Source organism: Mobula hypostoma, chromosome 5 (assembly GCF_963921235.1).
Source record: "Mobula hypostoma chromosome 5, sMobHyp1.1, whole genome shotgun sequence".
NCBI lineage: Eukaryota > Metazoa > Chordata > Chondrichthyes > Myliobatiformes > Myliobatidae > Mobula > Mobula hypostoma.
The window spans coordinates 116,738,939-116,760,939 of record NC_086101.1 but is presented as its reverse complement, the minus strand read 5'-3'; the positions used below and the strand labels follow the sequence as shown (position 1 = coordinate 116,760,939).

General features: G+C 42.0%; 1 protein-coding gene across 2 annotated transcripts in view; it reads left to right on the top strand.

Annotated features, from left to right (window-relative positions):
- LOC134346959 (misshapen-like kinase 1) overlaps positions 1-22,001 on the top strand; it is a 351,745-nt gene that overhangs the window by 143,660 nt on the left and 186,084 nt on the right. The window lies entirely within an intron of this gene.

The window sequence follows — 22,001 nt, the reverse complement described above, 5'->3', positions numbered from 1 at the left end:
TTGGTGAAACTGCCAGGCCAACACTTCTGTACCTTACAATGGACAGTAAAGCTCTGTTTTAAAATTAAACTGCGTCATGGGTCAAATACACAGCAAAAACGGAGCATCGAACACAAAACTAAACTGAAAACTAACTGTGTCACCGGGGGTCTACCTTTATATACCCGGTGAGAACAGGTCATCACTTGACCTCACATCGGCGGGAAAATTACATCGTGTGACCTCTGCAAGACCATTATATCATCCTCATAAGACAGTCACAAGATATCCATGAAGTATGTAACACCTCTTAAGAGCGGAAGATCATTGAAGGGGCTGTGGATAGTTGGGCCTTGGACACTTCTCAGACAAATTCTTGTTCGTGATATTCTGAGACTTGTGGTTGGTAAGGGTTGACTGGTAAGCTGAGAAGGAGGTTGAGACTTGTGGACTGGCAGTCGTCCTTAGAATTGAAAATGTATAAATGTTTGTACAACTTAGTCATAGAATGCTGCAGCACATAAACAGACTCTACAGCCCATCTAGTCCATGCTGAATTATTATTCTGACAAGCCCCATTGATCTGCACCCAGACCATAGCCCTCCTTACCTCTTCCCTCCATGTACCTATTCAAATATTTCTTAAATGTTGAAGTCGAACCCACATCTGGCACTTCTGGCAGTTCGTTGCATACTCACCACCCTCTGAGTGAAGGAGTTCCCCCTTAAATATTTCATCTTTCATCCTTAACCCATGACCTCAACTTCTTGTCTCACCAATGCTCAGTGGAAAAAACCACCTTGCATTTAGCCTATCTACATCCCGATAATTTTGTATACCTCAATCAAACTCTCACTCTTAACCCATGAGTTATAGTCTCACCCGACCTCAGTGGAAAACATAATAACATAAGATCCTTTAATCTGATTTGCATCTTTCCAGTAGATGGGTGACCAGAACGGCACACAATACTCCAGATTAGGCCTTACCAATGTCTTGTACAACTTGAGCATGCTGAGGATGTTCTATGAGTCTGTGGAGGCCAGTACTATCATGTTTGCTAGCGTGTGCTGGGGCAGCAGGCTGAGGGTAGCAGACACCAACAGAATCAACAAACTCATTCGTAAGGCCAGTGATGTTGTGGGGATGGAACTGGACTGTCTGACGGTGGTGTCTGAAAAGAGGATGCTGTCCAAGTTGCATGCCATCTTGGACAATGTCTCCCATCCACTACATAATGTACCGGGTGGGCACAGGAGTACATTCAGCCAGAGACTCATTCCACCAAGATGCAACACTGAACGTCATAGGAAGTCATTCCTACCTGTGGCCATCAAACTTTACAACTTCTCCCTTGGAGGGTTAGACACCCTGAGCCAATAGGCTGGTCCTGGACTTATTTGCTGGCATAATTAACATATTACTATTTAATTATTTATGGTGCAACTGTAATGAAAACCAATTTCCCTCGGGATCAATAAAGTATGACTATTACTAATGAGCATAACATCCCAATTCCTATATTCAGTACTTTGATTTTTGAAAGCCAATATGCCAAAAGCTCTCTTTATGATCCTATCTACCGGTACAACCGTTTTCAGGAAATTATGGATCTGTATTCCCAGATCCGTCTGTCCCAAGGCACTCCCCAATCCCCTACTACTCACCATGTAAGCCCTACCTCACACTTGTCTGCATTAAATTCCATCTACCATTTTTCAGCCCATTTTTTTCCATTTGGTCCAGATCCTGATGCAAACTTTGATAACTGTTCACTACACTCTCAATCTTGGTGTCATCTGCATCTTGGCTGATCCAGGTGACTATATTATCATCCAGATAGTCGATATTGATGACAAACAACAACAGACCCAGTACCAATCCCTGCAGCACACCATCACCAATCAGAGAGGCAACCATCTGCTACCATTCTAGTTTCTCCTGTGAAGCCAATGTCTAATCCAGAATGCCAAGTCTCTGAACCTTCTTGACAACCTCCCATGTGGAACCTTGTCAAAGGCCTTGCTAAAGTCCATATTGACAACATCCACTGCCTTGCCTTCATCAAACTTCCTGGTAACTTCCTCAAAAAGCTCTATAAAATTGGTTAGACACCACCTACCATGCACAAAGCCATGTTGACTACCCTTAATCAAACCCTGTCTGTTCAAGTACTTGTATATCTGGCCCCCTAGAATACCTTCCAATAATTTGCCCACTACCGATGTCAGACTCACCAGCCTATAATTTCCCAGCTTATTTTTAGAGCCTTTCTTAAACAACAGAACATTATCTATCCTCCAATCCTCTGGCACCTCCCCTGTTGCTCAGGATGATTTAAATAACTCTGCTTGGGGCCTCTGCAATTTCTGCTCTGGCCTCCCACAAGGTCTGAGGGAACACTTGTCAGGCCCTGGGGATTTATCCACCCTAATTTGTCTCTAAACAGCGAACACCTCCTCCTCTTGTAATCTATATATGGAACATCACCTCACTGCTGTGTTGCCTCACTTCTATGGACTCTGTCTTCATTTCACAAGTAAATACAGTTGCAAAAAATCCATTTAAGATCTCCCCTCATCTCTTTTGGCTCCGTACATAGATAACCACTCTGACCTTCAAGTGGGTCAACCTTGTCCCTTGCCATTTTTTTATATGCTGTTAATGTATCTGTAGAAACCCTCGGGATTCTCCTTCGCCTTGTCAGCTACAGCAACCTCATGCCGCCTTTTACCTCCTCTGATTTCCTTAAGTATTCTCTTGTATTTCTTGTACTTAGATCCCTCATTTGTTCCTTCCTGCCTAGATCTACTACGCACCACCTTCTTAACCAGAGCCTCAATATCTGTTGAAAACCAAGCTTCCCTAAACCTATTATCCCTGCCTTTTATTCTGATAGTAGCATACAGTGTACAAACTCTTGACTCTCAAAATTTCACCTTTGAAAGCCTCCCAGTTACTAAGCACACATTTGCCAGGGAACAACCTGGCCCAATACACACGTGCCAGATCCTTTCTGATACCATCAAATTTGCCCTATGGTTTTCCATAATCTCAAAACTCAGAATCAAAACAGGTTTAATATCACTGGTGTACATAATGAAATATGTTGTCTTGCAGCATTGGTACATTGCAGTACATAATTTTTAAAACTATGAAATATATTTAAATTCAATAAGTAATGGAAAAAAGCAAAAAATAGAAAACTGGGTTGTGTGCATGGATTCATTGTCCATTTAGAAATCTGATGGTGCGGAAGAAACTGTTCCTAAAACAGTGAGTGTGTGCCTTCAGGCTTCTGTACCACCACCTTGATGGTAGTAATGAGAAGGAGACGTCCTGGGTGATGGAGGCCCTTAATAATGGATGCCAACTTTGAAACATCACCATTAGAAAATGTTCTTGATGCTGAGGAGGCTAATAGCCATGATGGAGCTGACTGAATTTGCAACTTTCTGCAGCTTTTTCCAACCCTGTGCAGTGGGTCCATACCAGACAGTGATGTAACCAGTTAGATTGCTCTCCACTGTACATCTGTAAAAATTAGGAATCTTTTGTGACATACCAAGTTTCCTCAAACTCCTGAGGAAAAAGACAACCAACTGTGCAAATACTAATTTAAAAATAATAATAAAAAATAAGCAATAAATATGGAGAACTTGAAATGAAGAGTTCTTGAACGCAAGTCCATTGGTTGTGGGAAAATTTCAATGATGTGGTGAGTGAAGTTATCCCCTCTGATTCATAAGCTTGATGGTTGAGGAGTAGTAATTGTTCCTGAACCTGGTAGTGTTGGTCCTGAGGCTCCTGTGCCACATCTCTGATGACGGGAGTGAGAAGAGAGCTTGGACTGGATGGTGGGGGTCCTTAATTTTACATCATCCTAGGCATATCTATTATCAAACTGACTGAATGCCTCAGATGAGAAGTTAAATCTCTCCAGTCAGGGTCATCACCATCTTGACTTGTGCCTTGTAAATGGTGGAAAGAATTGGGAGAGTCACTTGCTTTATGATGCCCTGCCTTTGACCTGCTTTTGCAATATCAGCATGTGTGTGCTTAGTCGATTTGAGTTTCTGATCACTGGTGACCTGCAGGATGTGAATGGTGAATATCAAAGGTTGATAGTTAGACACTTTCTTTTCCGAGATAGTCATAGTCTTTCGTAATGCAAATACTATTTTTTATTAGCACTGTGCCTGAGAGTTTTGACTGTCAGAACCTTGAACTGTCACAAACTCGTACACCAGCGATGATCCTGTGACTTCAGTCTCTGAGGCCAACGTGCTGAGGCCAACATGAGACACCCTTTAGGAGGGTGAACCCATGGAAGGCATCTAGCACAGATGAGGTACTTGTGCTCGAACTAAAGACTTGTGCTGTTCCTCTGGCTGGAGTGTTCACTGAGATCTTTAATCACTCTTTTCAGCAGTCTGAGGTATCCATCTGCTTCAAGCCAACTTCAATTATACCAGTGCCTAAGAACATGGTAGCCTGCCTTAATGACTATTATCCAGTGGCACTTAGTATGATGAAGTGTTTTGAGAGGTTTGTCGTGAAGCATATCAGCTGCTGCCTGAGAAGCGACTTGGATCCACAACAAATTTGCCTGCTGGCACAACAGGTCACAGCATGTGCCATTTCATTGGCTTTTCACCCAATCTCAGAACATCTGGACGGCAAAGATGGCTTTTCACCCAATCTCAGAACATCTGGACGGCAAAGAGCATCAGGTTGCTCTTTATCAACTGCAGTTCACGCCCTCAAAAGCTAATCAACAAGCTTCAAGATCTTGGCCTTAGTGCTTTCTTGCGCAATTGCTTCCTGGATTTCCTCACTTGCTGTCCCCAGTCAGTTTGGATTGGCAACATCTCCTCCACATTCTCCATCAGCACAGGTGCCCCACAAGGCTGTTTGCTTAGCCACTTGCTCTACGCGTTTTACACTTATGACTGTGTGGCCAAGCACAGCTCCAATGCCACATTCAAGCTTGCTGATGACACCACTGTTTCTCGCTGAATCAGAGGTGGTGACAAATCAGTTTACGGAGGGAGATTTAAAATCTGACTGAGTGGTGTCATAACAACAACCTTTTGCTCAATATCAGCAAGACTAAGGAGCTGATTATTGTCTTCAGGAGGAGGAAACCAGATATCCATGAGCCAGGCCCCATCAGGGGATCAGAGGTGGAGAAGATCAGGAACTATAAATTCCTCAATTTCAGTGGACCTGTCCTGGGGTCCGGCACATAAATGTCATTATAAAGAATGCACAACAGCACCTCTACTTCCTTAGAAGTTTGTGAAGATTCAACATGACATTTATAACCTTGACAAACTTCTGTAGATGTATGGTGGAGAGTATATTGACTGTCTGCATCACAACCTGGTATGGAAGCATCAATGTTCTTGAATAGAAAATTCAACAAAAAGTAGTGGATATGGCCCAGTCTATCACGTTAAAGTCCTTCTCACCATTGGAAGCAGTTACATAGACCACTGTCACAGGAAAGCAGCATCCATAATCAGGGACATCTACCACCCAGCACATGCTCACTTCTTGCTGCTGTCATCAGGAGGAAGGTACAGGAGCCCCAAGATGCTCACCACCAGGTTCTGGAACAGTTATCACCATTGGGCTGTTGAACCAAAGGGGTAATTTCACTCTCCCCATCACTGAACTATTCCCAAAACCTGTGGATTCGCTTTCAAGGACTCTTATCTCATGTTCTCCCTATTTATTGATTATTTTTATTGTTGTTGGTATTATTTTTTTCTTTTTGTACTTGCACAGTGCACACTGGTTATCCACTTTGTTCCAACTTCAATTCTGTTGAATTTATTGAGTATGCGCACAAGAAAATGAATCTCAGGTGTTGTATATGGTAACTTATATGTATATGAATTTACTTTGAACTTTTATTTCACTCTTGTTTCATGCATTTAAGGACTGTCATAGTGATTTCTGATGACCTTTCTGCAGCATTGAAGGGGTTGCAGTTCACCCTCCTGATATTTTCACTCTTGTATGACTCTATGGATCAAAAAGCGCTCATTAATGTCTTCACAATTCTCCCTTTCTTGACTTTACTTGCATTCAGTACTTGGTGGTTAATCAGTTAATGTAACAGAAACTGATAAATAACATTGTTGACCTAAATAATAGCAAACCAACACATTGCTCAATTTAGACCAACCTAAGCTTGAAATATATCCTAAATATCTTTATGTACAGACATTCCTGTACCTAGAGTCACTTTATGAGTGTACAATCAATCTTTGTATAGTGGTTGTCTGTCATGTCCGACAGCGACAGGAAACCTGTGCAGGTGAGTTTTCACTATGACAGTCCTTAAATGCATGAAACGAGTGAAATAAAAGTGCAGAAAAGCCATTGAACTGGAGCAATTCCACACTCTCAACCTCAGAAGTCTGGGTCCAGTGGTATGAATAAGCATCACAAACTGGGTCTTCCTTGGTTGCAGTGGATGACCATGACATCTTCTGTGCCTTGTCATGCCCTTGACCCTCCACAGAGCTTGTAGAACTGCCTTCCTGGCCAATGGCTGTCACTGTACATCTCATCCTCCCATTTTGCCAGAGCTGACTTTCCATGCTAGGACAGGGATGTCCCTATCTCACTGGGGTATGAGGCCCCTCGTGGTTTACCCTATCTGGTTTAGCCCACCTGTCGAAGCAGTGTACAGGGGTGTTACTGCTACTTGCAGCCAACAGTGAGAGCCGAGTGTCCGGTGGGGACCAAAGGTGAGTGAGCTGCCCCAGAATGGACACAACAACCCCCTTCACCACAGGTGCTACTCCTTCCTGGATAGCCAATAGACCCCAGTCTTTGTATATAAGCTATCTTGTGTATTTATATTTACTGTGTTCTTTATCTTACTTTTTTTTTGCGCTACATTAGATCCAGAGTATCAATTATTTTGTTCTCCTTTACACTTGGATACTGGAAATTACATTTAACAAACTTGTATCTTGAAAGTACAAATTTTCACTTGACATACTTAATTTATGGCACTTCCTTTCAAAGACAGAAAAAATGTAATACAGAATGTTCGTATTGTAAGGTAGTGATGCTAAATGAAATGGCAGGTGGAATTCACTGCAAGGTTGCAACATTTTGGTCCATTGAAACTGAGTTTTAAAATATTGCTGTCTCATTAGTTTATGCTTATTATTAGAGATACAGTACAGAAAAGTCCTTCCAGCCCAACAAGCCACTCTGCCCAGCAACCCACCTAATTAATCCTAGACTAATCATAGGACAATTTACAGTGACCTACTAACCAGTACATCTTTCAACCATGGGACGAAACTGAAGCACCTGGAGGAAACCCTTGTGCTCATGGAAGTGATGTACGAACTATTTACAAACTGTGTCAGAATTGCCCCAAGCTGTAATAATGCTGTGCTAACCACCACACTACCATGGCACCTTGGTAAGCTGTTGTTCATGCACTCAGTGGCCACTCTGTTTAATACACCTGTACACTTTGTTAATACAATTGGCCCATCACGCGGCAACAGCTCAATGCATAAAAACATGTAGACATGGTCAAGAGGTTCAGCTGTTGTTCAGAACAAACATTAGAATGGGGAAGAAATGTGATCTAAGTGACTTTGACCTTAGAATGTTTGTTGGTGCCAGCCAGGATGGTTTGAGTATCTCAGAAACTGCTGTTCTGGAATTTTCACGCACAACGGTCTCTAGAGTTTACGTAGAATTGTGCAAAAAAACAAAAAAAAAAATCCAGTGAGCAGCAGTTCTGTGGGAGAAAACGCCTTGTTAATGAGAGAGGTTGGGGGAGAATGGCCAGACTGGTTGAAGCTGACAGGGAGGTGACAGTAATTCTTTGTGAAAAAAATAAGCAGTTTTCTTTTTTTTTAAAAAAAAAGCCATTAAATCCTACCCTGAAGTATGCTTACGGCTCAGTGATCATGTTGGTTGATGAGGTTGCATTGCGGTGAGAAGAGCGTATTGATTCCTGAAATGCAACTCTCAGGGAATGTCAGCCCCTTAACCAGTAATGAAGGTATTATTTAGAGTCATAGAGAAGTACAGCACAGAAACAGGCCCTTTGGCCCATCAAGAGTGTGCCAAAACCACTTAAACTGCCTACTCCCATTGACTTGCACCTATCATAACCCTACATATCCCTCCCATCTATGTACCTATCTAAACTTCTCTTAAACGTTGAAATTGAGATCACATGCACCTCTTGCACTGACAGCTCAATCTGCACTGTCACAACCCTCTGAATAGATTTTCCCTTATGTTTCCCTTAAACATATCACCTCTCACTCTTCATCCATGGCCTCTGGTCATAGTTTCACCCAACCTCAGTGGAAAAAGTCTGCCTGCATTTACCCTATCTATACCCCTTATAATTTTGTATACCTCTTTCAAATCTTCAATTTATTGTCCATATGTTGTTTTCTGAATGTGTACATTCTGCATGTACTGTGTCTTTAAAATAAACTATTAGGTAGAAGATTGGAGTTCATTATCAAGATATTCCTAGGAAACTATGCTGAAGTTTAGTGCAGCTAAAATGTGACACTGTCAAAGGTGCTGGGCTTTGGATGGGATGGCTACAGTTGGATATAAACAGTCTTTTAAGCACTGTAACCTAGCTAATGGAGTTTTATGTTGGGGGGAAATATGAAATGGTTCATTTCGGTCAAAGAAAATGAAAAGACCAGAATCAGGTTTAAAATCACCAGCATATCTTGTGAAATACGTTAACTCTGCGGCAGCAGTATAATGCAATACATGATAATACATGAAAAAAAACCCTTGAATTACTGTAATTTGTATAAATGTATTTAAATAGTCAAATTAAATAAGTGCCAGTAGGTTCATTTAATGTCAGAGAAATGTATTCAATATACACCCTGAAATTCCTTTTCTTCGCAGACATCCAGGAAAACAGAGGAGTGCCCCAAAAAATGAATGACAGTTAAAACGTTAGAATCCCAAAGCCCCCACCCCATCAGCAAGAAAGCATCAGCACCCTCTGCCAAGCGCTCATGTGTACAGCAAAACATAATTAAATACACAGATTTGCAGTACCCAGAAACTACACGGGAGCATAACAAACAACTCGCTAATTTATGTTGTTAAAAGTCTGTTGCATTGCTTTTTCCGAGCTCTGTGTCTAGGGAGTCAGCACCAAAAAGGCGCAGCTCTCTGGGCACACAACCCCCGGCAGCTAACCCGCTGCCCCCAATGTTCTCCATTCTCCCATGGCTTCAGTCAGGGGCACTGGCCTAGAATCAGCACATCCCCAGAGCTACAAACTCCCGAAACCGTGAAGGTGCGCTGGTCTTCCAGGCCATGTCCTTGGGATATCAAAAAGCGGCCAGTCGTGAGGCCCTGAGAGCAGAACAGAAGTCAGAGTGTAACTCCAGGATAGGATCTTCAAAAGAACCCCCCACGCCCTGAAAAGTAAAAAAAGAGAGATATCAAAGGTAGAAATAAAGCTGTTTCCAAAGATGCAGGCAAAGGAATCCCCATTTCGCGCCATCTTAACTTCACCCCACACTGCCTAGTGCAAAACCAAATAAAAAGCAGTAGAGATACTGTTCATGGGTTCAATATCCATTCAGAAATCAGATGACAGAGAGGAAGAAGCTGTTCCTGAATCATTGAGTGTGTGTCATCATGTTCCTATAGCTTCTCTCTGGTGGTGGCAATGAGGAGAGGACACGAACTGTGTGATGGGGGTCCTTAATGATGGACGCCACCTTTTTGAAGCACCGCTCCTTGAAGATGCCCTGGATATTACAGAGGCTAGTGCCCATGATTGAGCTGACAGAGAGAACTCTCTGCAGTTTATTTTGATCCAGTTCAGTAGCCCCCCACCCCAGTACCAGACGGTGACGCAGCCAGTTAGACTGCTCTCCATGGTACATCTGTAGAAATTTGTGATAGTCTTTGCTGACATACCAAATCTCCTTGCCTTTTTTTTATAGTTGCATTGATAATATTGGGACCAGGTTACATCTGAATGGTAAAGGATTGGTCCCAAGGATCAGGGTGTCCTGGTGCATGAAATACAACAAGTAAGCATGCCAGTATTGTTTATTGCTAAGGGAATTGAATGCAAGTTAAATACAAAAGTAAAATGATGCTTCAGTTAAGTTGGCAATTGATGAGACTGTCTTTGGAGTACTTTGTAGATTACCAGTTTTCTTCAGGAAAATGCATCTTATGCAGTTCAGAGAATTGACTAATAACTGGATGAGTTGTCTTATAAGGTTGGAAAGACTAGGCTTGCATCTGCTGGAGTTTGGAAGAGTGGCATTTAATTCAAAAATACGTTGAAAGTAAATTTATTTTCAAAATTTCTATGTAACCATATACAACCCTGAGATTTATTTCCTTGCAGGTATACACAGTAAATCCAAGAAACACAATAGAATCAATGAAAGACAACACCCAGCAGGATTGACAGACAACTAATGTGCAAAGAACAACAAACTGCGAATACGAAAGAGAAAAAAATAATTTTTAAAAAAGCAGTAAATATCGAGAACATGAGTTCTTGTGAATGAGTTCATAGGTTGTGGGAACAGTTGAGTGATGGGGAGAGTGAAGTTGTGACATTATCCTTAGTTCAGGATCCTAATGGTTGAGGGATACCAACTGTACCTGAACCTGGTGGTGCTGATACAGAGGCTCCTGTACCACCTTCCTGATGGCAGCAGTGAGAAGAAAGTATGACCTGTGTGGCCGGGGTCCCTGATGATGGATGCTGCTTTCCAGTGACAGCGCTCAGTTTAGATGTGCTCAATGGTTGGGAGGGTTCTACTCATGATGGACTGAGCCATATCCACCACTATTTTTAGGATTTTCCATTCAAGGTGTTTCCATACCAGGCTGTGATGCAGTCAGTCATTATACTCTCCACTATGCATAGAAGTCTGTCAAAGTTTTAGATGCCATGCTGAATCTTTCCCGAACTCCTCAGGAAGTAGAGGCGGTGCCATACTTTCTTCATAATTACACTACACTAATGTGCTGAGCCCAGGACAGATTCTGTGAAATGATAAAACTTAGCAATGTAAAGATACTGACCCTCTCCTCCTCTGATCCTCCAGTGCCATTTCCTAGGCTCTTCACTCAACCCTGGAAGATCTGGACAGCAAATATGTAAACATCAGGATGCCATTTATTGACTACAGCTCAACACTCAACACAATCATCCCTCAAAACTAATCAATACACTTCATGACCTTGCTGGTAGGCGTATTGGAGCAGATCCAAGTGCTTCTCAGGCAGGAGTTGATACGCTTCATCACCAACCACTCAAAGCACTTAATCACTGTGGATGTAAGTGCTACTGGATGATAGTTATTGAGGCAGTTTACCATGTCCTTCTTAGGCACCAGTATAATTGAAGCAGCTGGGTACCTCAGACTGTCAAAGTGAGAGGCTAAAGATATCGGTGAATGCACCAGCCAGTTGATTAGCATTGATCTTCAGTATTCAGCTAGGTACCCCATCTGGGCCAGATGCTCTCCTTAGCTTCACCCTCCTGAAGGATGCTGTCACATCAGCCCCAGAGACTGGAATTAGGGCCCTCAGAGCCTATGTAAAGCTTCCTTCATGGTTTGTTGGTCAATGAGCATAGAAGGCATTGTGCTCATCAGGGATCAAAACCTTATTATCACCTATTTCATATGGTTTCACTTTGTGAGAGGTAATTGCACTCAAGCCCTGCCACAGCTGCCATGCATCCTTCAGTGAAGTAAGTTTGGTCCGGAATTACCACTTTGTAGGTGAAGTGGCTTTCCTGAAATCATACTTCTGTATATTGTTTGGTCCTAAGACCTGAATGCCACCAATCTGGCCCTCAGCAAATTGCAGATCTCATAGTTCATCCAGGGCTTCTGGTTGGGGAAGACACTGAATGATTTTGCGGGTACACACTCGCCCGCAACTGTTTTAATAAAGTCCATGACTGCTGTGGTGTATTCATTCAGATTCTGAGTTCTTGAACACGGCCCAGTCCACCAACTTGTAGCAATCCCATAGCTGCTCCCCTGCCTCCTGAGACCACCTTTTTGTTGTCCTTATCTCTGAAGTCTTGTTCTTTACCCTCTGCCTGTGTGCAGGTAGGGGAAGAACAGTCAAGTGATCAGTTTTCCTGAAATCCGGTCTAGGCATGCGAACGGTAAGCATTCTTAATGATAGTATATCAGTGGTCTAGTGTGTTGGGATCCGTGGTTTTCCCAGGTTAATTGCTGGTATTTTGAGTGAGCCATATCTCTATAAAATGCAAAATGCAGCAATACTTCATTTCCCTCCAATACAGCAATCTTGCCCTTAGGTCCTCAATCTTGTTCTCCAACAACTGTACATTTGCTAACAAGATGCTGGGGAGAGGAACTTTCAGCACTTGGTATTTCAGCCTGGCTTGGAGTCCTCCCTGTTTAGGCCATAGCAATGTACCTTGATCCACTTAATGGTGCTGTACCCACATGTTTGAGAGTTAAAGCTCTTAAGACTATGAGATCACTAGTTCATTAAGACAGTTCAAAAGTACATAGTTTAAAGGGAAATTAGAGGCTGCAGATTGCAGTGAGAGTAATTCCTGTTACATACCCCGTAACTAGGTTGCCAAACCAGCAGAAATGGATCACTCAGTTGGAGTCTGGAGTACTAGAACTAAGTAAGTTTTATTAAAGAAACAAGCAACGCAGTAATCGAAAGGATAATAAATGCAACAGTTCAGCGATGATAAACACACATGTGCACAGAATTAAGATAACAGCATCAATCAAGCTCTATCGTTGTCTAGGGGTAAATGACCAAATTTCAAAGTGACTCAAAGTTCAGTTCGCAGTAATCGTTGCCATGGCGATGGACAAGGTGGGGGAAGAGAGAGATAGAACAGGAACAACTGATCATTCAGAACACTGCTTCACTCACAGATCGGCGAGATTGCTCACAAGCAACTTTTGGGCGGGTCCTTGGTGATGTCACCTCAGGTCACCGACTGTGACCCCTCCTCCAGATGCGGTCGATCCTCTGCAGTGAACCCGGCATCCAGGCAAGGGCGGACACACACCGGGTTCCCGCTGATTGTACCTTTCCACCCTGGTCGTTGTCTGGTACTTCTCACCCACTCGTGAGAGGCGCACCGCTTCCAGGGTCTCGTTACCTCGGGTGGCGTGTTCTGCCTTAGCGAACCTGTCCCTTTTTATCCCCCTGCTGGGGTATCGCCTGTCCATCACTTCAAACAGTTCAAGGTTCAAAGGGGGGAGCTGCTCTAGACAGCTCTCTCTCCCCCACGTCCCTTCATTACACATCTCCAGACGCTGCTCCATTGTTCCTTATCTCTCCTTCCCCTGAGGGCAGGTGGCAGACCACTTGCTGATGTCACTGATGCTAACCCAGGCCAGCAAACATCTTAATTTTATGTGTATTCTCGTCACATTCCAAAGGGGTATGTTTACAAGTTTTGTAAGTAGCCCACAACACATCGCTGTGGTTCACTGGTGGCATCTTGGGATATTGATTTTTCTTAAAATTGAGTTTTCCACTTTTGACATGTTTTATAACTCTTGCAGTTCTTGCTGTTTATTATTGAGGGTTTGCCTGCCCATTTAAGAAAATGAGGTTCCTTCAGGCTCATGAATTTTTACAATTCTACTGGCAGAGAATTTTTGAATATTTTGAAGGATTCTTAAGCAAGGAAGTGTAAGGTTACAAATAAAATAGCCTGGAAAATGCCGGACATTCAGTTTAACTTCAATGCTGAGAGAAATCATGAAAGTCCGATAAAAGGAGAGACGAATGAAGCATCTGGAGATGAGAAGCAATATGATGAGTAATCAACATGCATTTAAAACAAGAAAATCTTGACTAATTTGTTTTGAGGAAGTAACAGTAAACAATGATACAGTAAATACAATTTAGATTTTCAAAAGACATGTAAGGGACTTACAATGGATTAAATAATTAGGTCAGAGTACGTAATCAACAGATAAGAAAAATAGATTATTAGCTACCTCTTGACAAAGCAACAAATGGGAGCTATTTCCAGCTGAAAAAGGTGGGCAGTAGTGATTTGCAACAATGTGCTGCAGCCACTGCCTTTCATAATTTAAACAGATTACCATTTCTAACATTGCAGATTATATATTTGAAGGGATAGTTGCTACTGAGAAAGATGGCAACAAATTACAGGGGGATATTATGAATGATTGGATGGTGGGCTGGAGATATCTTTCTACCAAAGGAGGTAGAAGACGCTGCTTCTGTCCGCTAGCCTACAGATCACCCTTGGGCAAGGTGTAGCACCTGCTTAGTCATCCCTGGACTCTCACCGCCAAGTTCAGGGGCAATACAGTTATTATCCCTCAACCATCGGTTTCTTCACTCAACTTCACCGGCCCTGTCATTGAAATGTTCCCACACCCTATGGAATAACTTTCAAGGACTCTTCATCTCCAATTTATTGTTTATTTATTATCTTTTTGAATTTGCACTGCTTATTGTCTTTTGTACACTGGTTTTACACCCAGGTTGGTGCAGTTGTTCCTTGGTTCTATTATGGTTATTGGATTTATTGAGTATGCTCGCAAGAAAATGAATCTTGGTGTTGTATATGGTGACATATGTACTTTGATAATTTACTTTGCACTTGGAATTATCAAAATGCTGAGGGACGATGCATTGAAGATCTTTAATATTGTGAGTGGTTCCAATAGAGTGAATACAGTGGGGAAAAGCATAACTAAAGACAAGATAAATGCCAAGAATTCCAATGTGGAATTCAGCAGACGCTATTACTCCCACATTCCAAAGACGTACGTTTGGGGTTAGTGTGTTAATGAGCAGCTACGTTAGTGCCAGAAACATGACACTTGCTGGTAGCCCACACAATTTTCGCTGATCTGATTGGACTCAAAACAGTGCACTTCACTGTGTTTCGATGTACATGTGACAAATAAATCTAATCTTTATCTTGTTGTTGTTACTCAAGAGTACTGGGAAGGTGGAATTTGGAACCTAGGGGGTAACAGAGAGTATTAGGAAATGTTTAGATTAGAGTAGTGGTTCCCATCCTGGGTTCCACAGACCCCTAGGTTAATGGTAGGGGTCCATGGCATTAAAGGTTGGGAACCAACAGGAATTCTGCAGATGCTGGAAATTCAAGCAACATACATCAAAGTTGCTGGTGAACGCAGCAGGCCAGGCAGCATCTATAGGAAGAGGCGCAGTCGACGTTTCAGGCCTAGACCCTTCGTCAGGACAAACTAGGGAACCCCTAGTTTGGAGGGATATGTGTGAAACATGGGCAAATGGTACTAGCTTAGATAGGCACCTTGATCAGCATGAATGGGTAGTTGAAGAAAGCTGAGTAGATGCATTTTAATCAGAGATTGGAAAATCCTGCAAGAGAGGGATGACGGATTATCCTGGCATATTTTGATGAGGAAAGATGGGAGCAGGCTTGGGAAGAACAGAGACTCTGGCATGGATTGGTTCGACTGAATGATCTGTTTCTGGGGAAAAGTTCAAAGTAAATGTTATTATCAAAGTGTATATATGTCACCATATACAACACTGAGATTAATTTTCTTGTGGACATACTCGGTGTATAGAATAATAGCCATAGCAGAGTCAATGAAAGATTTCCCAACTGGGGTGTTCAACCAGAGTGGAGAAGATAACAAACTGAAAATGCAAAAGAAGAAACGATAAAAATATATAAGCAATAAATATTGTGAGATGAAGAATCCTTGAAAGTGAGTCCATAGGTTGTTGGAACATTTCAATGACAGGGCAATTGAAGTTGAGTGAAGTTATTCCCTTTGGTTTGAGAGCCTAATGGTTGAGGGATAGTAACTGTTCCTGAACCTGTTGGTGTGAGTCCTGAGGCTTCCGTATAGTAGCAGTGAGAAGAGAACATGTCCTGGGTGGTGTGGGTCCCTGATGATGGATGCTGCTTTCCTGTGACAATGCTTTGAGTAGACTTGTTCAGTGGTGGGGAGGGTTCTACCCATGATTGCCTGTGCCATGTCCACTACTTTTTGTTGGATATTTCTGTTTCTATGCCAGGCTGTGATGCAGTCAGTAATTATATTCTCTATTACACATATCCCATTTAATTCTCAGTTAACATAATCATCCTTTTGTTTTCACCTTAGCACGGGTCTTTGTCTGTATTATCATTAGCCCAAGTCAGTCAAAGTTTGACTTTTGTGTTCACATATTCAAGGTATGGTTGCCATGGTTCTCTGAGTTACATCCAGTTCTGAAGCTGAAGCTCCATAGACTAGTTTTGGCAATCTCTTCAAATGCACAATGAAGGAGAGTTGAGTTTCAGGAGATGTACTTGTTCACATGAGGTGATGAGCAACATTGCATTTGTCCTCAGAATAATGTAAAATATAACACACTTAAAGTGGTGGAGGAACTCAGCAGGTCAGTTAGCATCTTTGGAGAGGAATAAAGATTCAATGTTTCAAGCTGAGACCCTTCATCAGGAAAATATAATGGTCTTCACCAAAACATCCGATCCATCTTGGTGAACTAGGGAATATCTTCCCCACAGTTCTGATTATCACATTATGCATATGTGTGACTCCATTTTTTTTTTGCATTTTATAAACAGACAGTTAACGATCTATAAAATACCTTCTGATGCCCAGGCTCTAAAAGGTTGCGTATGAAGTTTGCTTTTCATAAGCATAAGGTGAGCTTGGCTTGTGTCCTAATGTTACTCAAAATCTTCCTCGGCATTTTTGATTATCAGTTGTCTTCATAGTTTACGTGTTCGAGCAGTGGGATGATAGGCTGGATTGTGTGCGCCTGTACACTGCCAGAAGAATGTACCATCGACTGCTAGACATTGTCACTCAAGGTCATGGACTATGCTTTTTTTCAAGTGAATATGCTTCTTTGCTCGATATTCATGTTACTCACTATTTTTGAATCTTTGCTTGCTATTTTGGATGTTTTGCATCTTGGTGAGGAACGCTGTCTCATCCAGCTGTATCTATGGTTTGGATGTTAATTAAACTTGATGATTTGATTTGACTACTGGACATGCTGTGTCTATGAGTGCCTTTGGAGGCGGGGCTTCTTGAGAATGAGTATTTCAATACCCTCAATTCTGAAGGTGTTTGAGTTATCAAATCTGCAAGAATTTTGAACAGAATTTGTAATAATATGAACAATATTTTGGCTGCTTCCACATAATTGTGGTTGTTCTTCTCCACCTCCAGTTGGTTTATATTTAATCTTTTTAATTGTTCCCCAGTGCTCAGTTTATAAAGTGTGTTTTGTGAATAGACTTGCATGATGCTGTAACGAGTTCTTTGTTTTGATAACAGCCTGGTATTAAGATTTGGTAGCCCTCCAGTCATCCTCTGAACAAGTATTACCTTCCTAATTGATGCTCAGTATCAGTACATTAGTGGTATTTTTAGTTTAATCTGCTCTAAAATGTACCATGACCCAGTTTAGAAATAATCTTTCACTTAGAAGCAATATATCTACAGCACATCTCCAGGATGCTAGGTGGGACAAAGTTAACTAGGAGTCATTGGCCTTGTGGTGGGTTTTGGTCACTGAAAGGAGTGGTATTAGATTTTCCACCATGGCTTGGGATGTCAGGAAGATACTTGCATTAGTCATAATCATAGAGCACTACAACACAGGACCAGATCCCTTTGGTCTATCTAGTCCATGCCGAGCTGTTATTCTTCCTGGTCCCATCAACCTGCACCAGGTCATAGCCCTCCATACCCCTACCATGCATGTATCTATCCAAACTTCTCTTAATTGTTACAACTGAACCACATCTAAATGAGTTCCTTAAACTAAATAAGAAAAAAAACCCAGAAATTTTGGTTATTGGTAGCAATAAAAAAATGATACTTAGAAATAAACTTGATCTTCTGGCTTTCGAAATCAAGCCAGAGGTAAAGAATTTAGGCATTGTTATTGACCCTTTCATATCATTGGCTCAATTTCATATCATAGATTAACCATATTACTAAGACTGCAGCACAGAGAATGCTGGAGGAACTCAGCAAGTCGGGCAGCACCCATGCAAATGAATAAACAGTCTATGTTTGGGCTGAGACCCTTCTTCAGGATTGGAAAAGAAGAGGGAAAGGTGTTAGAATAAAAAGGTGGGGAGGGGAAGGAGGATAGCTAGAAGGTGATGAGTGAAGTCAGGTGGATGGGCAAGATAAAGGGCTGGAGAGGAAGGAATCTGATAGGAGAGGAAAATAGACCATGGGTGAAAGGGAAGGAAGAAGGGACCAGAGGGAGGTTGTAGGTAGGTGAGAAGAGGCAAGAGCCCAGAGTGGTGAATAGGGGGAGAGGAGGGAATTTTCTTTCTCACCAGAAGGAGAAGTCGGTATTCATTCCATCAGGTTGGAGGCTATCCAGATGGAGTACTCATCGTGGCACAAGGGGAGGCCATGGACTGACATGTTGGAATGGAAATCAGAACTAAAATATTTGACCACCATGAAGTTCTGCTTTTAGCAGTGGGAATGGACGCGCTCCATCCTTGAGGCCGCCGTTAGGGTGGAGGACCAACACCATGTATTCCATCTGGGTAACCTCCAACCTGATGGCATGAATATCGATTTCTCCTTCCAGTAACAAAAATATTTCCTCCCATTCCCCAGCCTGACCTCTTACCCCTTCTCACCTGCCTACCACCTCTCCCTCCTCCTTCCCTTTCTCCCATATTCCACTCTCCTCTCTTAACAGATTCCTTCCTCTCCAGTCCTTAGCTGTCGTGCACACCTGGTTTCACCTATCACCTTCCAACTATCCTCCTCCTCCTCCCCCCACCTTCGCTGGTATGCTTAATCATAAGACGCATGCTCAGGAGGAAGTAGGTTAGAAGGAGAAAATGAATTAAAACATTGCATGGATAGCCCCTAATGAAAAATCAAGCGAGCACAAGAAGCCATCGAATCTCGATGATGTAAACTTTTTATAAACCCTTTGTGGTGTTACGTTTTTTCCCAAAAAAAAATAGATGAGAAAGGTAGAGGAGAGTCCATAAGACTATAAGATATAGGAGCAAAAGTAGGCCATTCGGCCCATTGAGTCTGCTCCGCCATTCAATCATGGGCTGATCTAACTCTTCCAGTCATCCCCACTCCCCTGCTTTCTCCCCATACCCTTTGATTCCCTGGCTAATCAAGAACCTATCTATCTCTGCCTTAAATGCACCCAGTCACAGCTACTCACGGCAACAACTTCCACTGATTTACCACGCTCTAACTAAAGTAATTTCTCTGCATCTCTGTTCTAAATGGATGTCTTTCAATCCTGAAGTCGTGCCCTCTTGTCCTCGACTTCCCTACCATGGGAAATAACTTTGCCATATCTAATCTGTTCAGGCCTTTTAACATTTGGTATGTTTCTATGAGATCCCCCTCTCATTTTCATGAACTCCAGGGAATACAGCCCAAGAGCTGCTAGACGTTCTTCATACGATAACCCGTTCATTCCCAAATAAATGTTCTTGAAAATTACATTAATTCTGCTGTTCAAGTCTACAGATAGGAGAGCCATAAATTTTCAGACAGCTTGTTCCATTTGAAGCGGTTAGTTTATAATCTCAAAAAGGAAAGTCCTTATGGTTAACAGACCATTCTGCTGGACAGGATTGCCAATTCCCACTGAAGGAAAGAGTACTCCTCATTTCCTCATCACTGAACTGAAAATCAAACACCTGCAAGTTTTTCTTAATTCATTCTGGAGTGACGGACTTTGGAATTACAATTAGCCGCCTTTGAATCTGGAACCGGATCAACACTTGTGCTACTAATGTGTAGCTATTTTTACAACGTGCAGTGCTTGACATCTGAGATTTAAAAAAAAAGTATTTTTCAAGTGTCGTTTCCAAGATCCAAGATTGCTTAATATCATTTCCTGTACATAGGTGTAAGGAGAACAAAATACTTGTTACTCTGAATCCAGTGCAAAATACAAGTTAAAGAACACAATAAATGTGAATACTTAAGATAGCTGATATACATTGATAATATATCCATAAAGTGACACTAGGCTATAATTAAGGTGACTGACAGGAAATAATAAAGTACTAGTGGAGTTAGTTGTTAATCATCCTTACTGCTTGGGGAAGGTAACTGTTTTTGAGTTTGGTGGTCCTGGCATGAATGCTACATAGCCTCCTCTCTGTTGGGAGTGGGACAAGCAGTCCATGAGCAGGGTGGGTGGGATCCTACATGATGTTATTGGCCCTTAATAATGTAAAGAATGAAGCAACAATTTTCAAACTCCCTCCTATATGTTGACACAAGAGACTGTAGTTGCTGGATTATTGAACAACAAGCAACCTATTGGTGGAATCAGCAGATCGAGCAGCATCTGTGGGGAGAGAGGAGTTAGAATCATAGAAAAGTACAGTATAGAAACAGGCCCTTTGGTCTATCTAGTCCATGCCAAACCATTTAATCATGCCAACCTGCACCAGGACCATAGCCCTTCATCATCCATGTACCAATCCAAACTTCTTTTAAAGATTGAAGTCAACCCACGTCCACCGCTTGAACTGGCAGTTCGTTCCATGTGCTCATAACTCTCTGAGTGAAGAAATTTCCCCTGATATTCCCTGAAACATTTCACCTTTAATACTGCCTAAAAATATTTTAATGTTTGCAACAAAGACACTGACCAAATTTTATTTTTTTTCTCAAGACTTAGATGTTAGCTAACACAGCAGCCCCTTTCTCTTATCTTGCTGTAGCTTTCTATGGCCACAGCTACCAGGGAGCTGCTCATCTCCCCTCCCTGCCTAAATCCTGTTTACTTTCAGTGACTGGGTTTCCTTTGTACTGCATTCGATTGAATTCCGGCTGTGGTGGAGAATAATCGCTCTCACTTGCCCTCTGGAATTCGGTTCTGAGACTGAAAATGGAAAAGAATCACAATCAAGAATCACCAGCAGTGTCACTACTGTTTTAAAATGGCCTGTCATGCAGAAATACTGACTTGGATTCATATTCCTATCACAATGTTCTGTTTAGGATGTGAAAAATATTTTAAAAGCTGTGTTGTTTGATTTCAGTGCTCTTTCACTTCACTATCGTGACTCATATCCTAGCGCTTTATTACTTTATTGTTTCTCTGAACTGAGCATTTGAAAATTAAAAATCCAGGGTGAACGCCATCAAGCTAAGACGTTAACTCTGTTTCACTCTCTGCCATAGCTTGCTGCCTGACCTGAGTGAATCCTGGATTCCCTACCTATTGCTGGAAAAAAATAAGTTTATTTTTTCAGTGTGTTTTGAAACTGTTTTGGGATGTAGGTGGTGGTACTAATATTCTAAATAGGATAGTATGCCTTTTGGAGGGGAACCTGCAGGTGGTGGTCTAGTGTGACTGCTGGCTGCCTTGGGGAGGATTGGAGGGTGGTTAGTAGTCTAGGTGAGCAACTTTAGTGTATTTGGTGGATGGCATGGCGTAACAGTGATAGGATCTCAGATATGTTCAGCATAGAAACAGGTCAATTGTTCAAGCCAGCTTCAACCTCTCGTAGTGCATTATGGGTACTCGCCACTCTAGGTGAAGAATGTTCTTCTTTTCCACTTCTCCCCTTTATCCTAAACAATATCTCCCAGTTTTATTTACCTCTGATATGGAAAATTACTTCTGCCATAATTTTATTCACTTTAAGCATTTCCTATCTTGCCTCCTTTGTGCTTGGGCGAACATACCAAGCTTCTCCAGTCTCAGAATCAGATTTAATGTCACCAGCATTTATTGTGAAATTTGTTATGCGGCAGCGGTACATTGCAATACATTAAAACTGTAAATTACAGTAAGTATATATTTAAAAAGTTAAATTAAATAATTAGTGCATAAAGAAAAAAAAATAGTGAGGTAGAGTTCATGGGTTCAGTGTCCATTCAGAAATCAGTTGTCAGAGGGGAAGAAGCTATTCCTGAATCATTGAGTGTGTACCTTCAGGCTTCTGTACCTCCTCCCT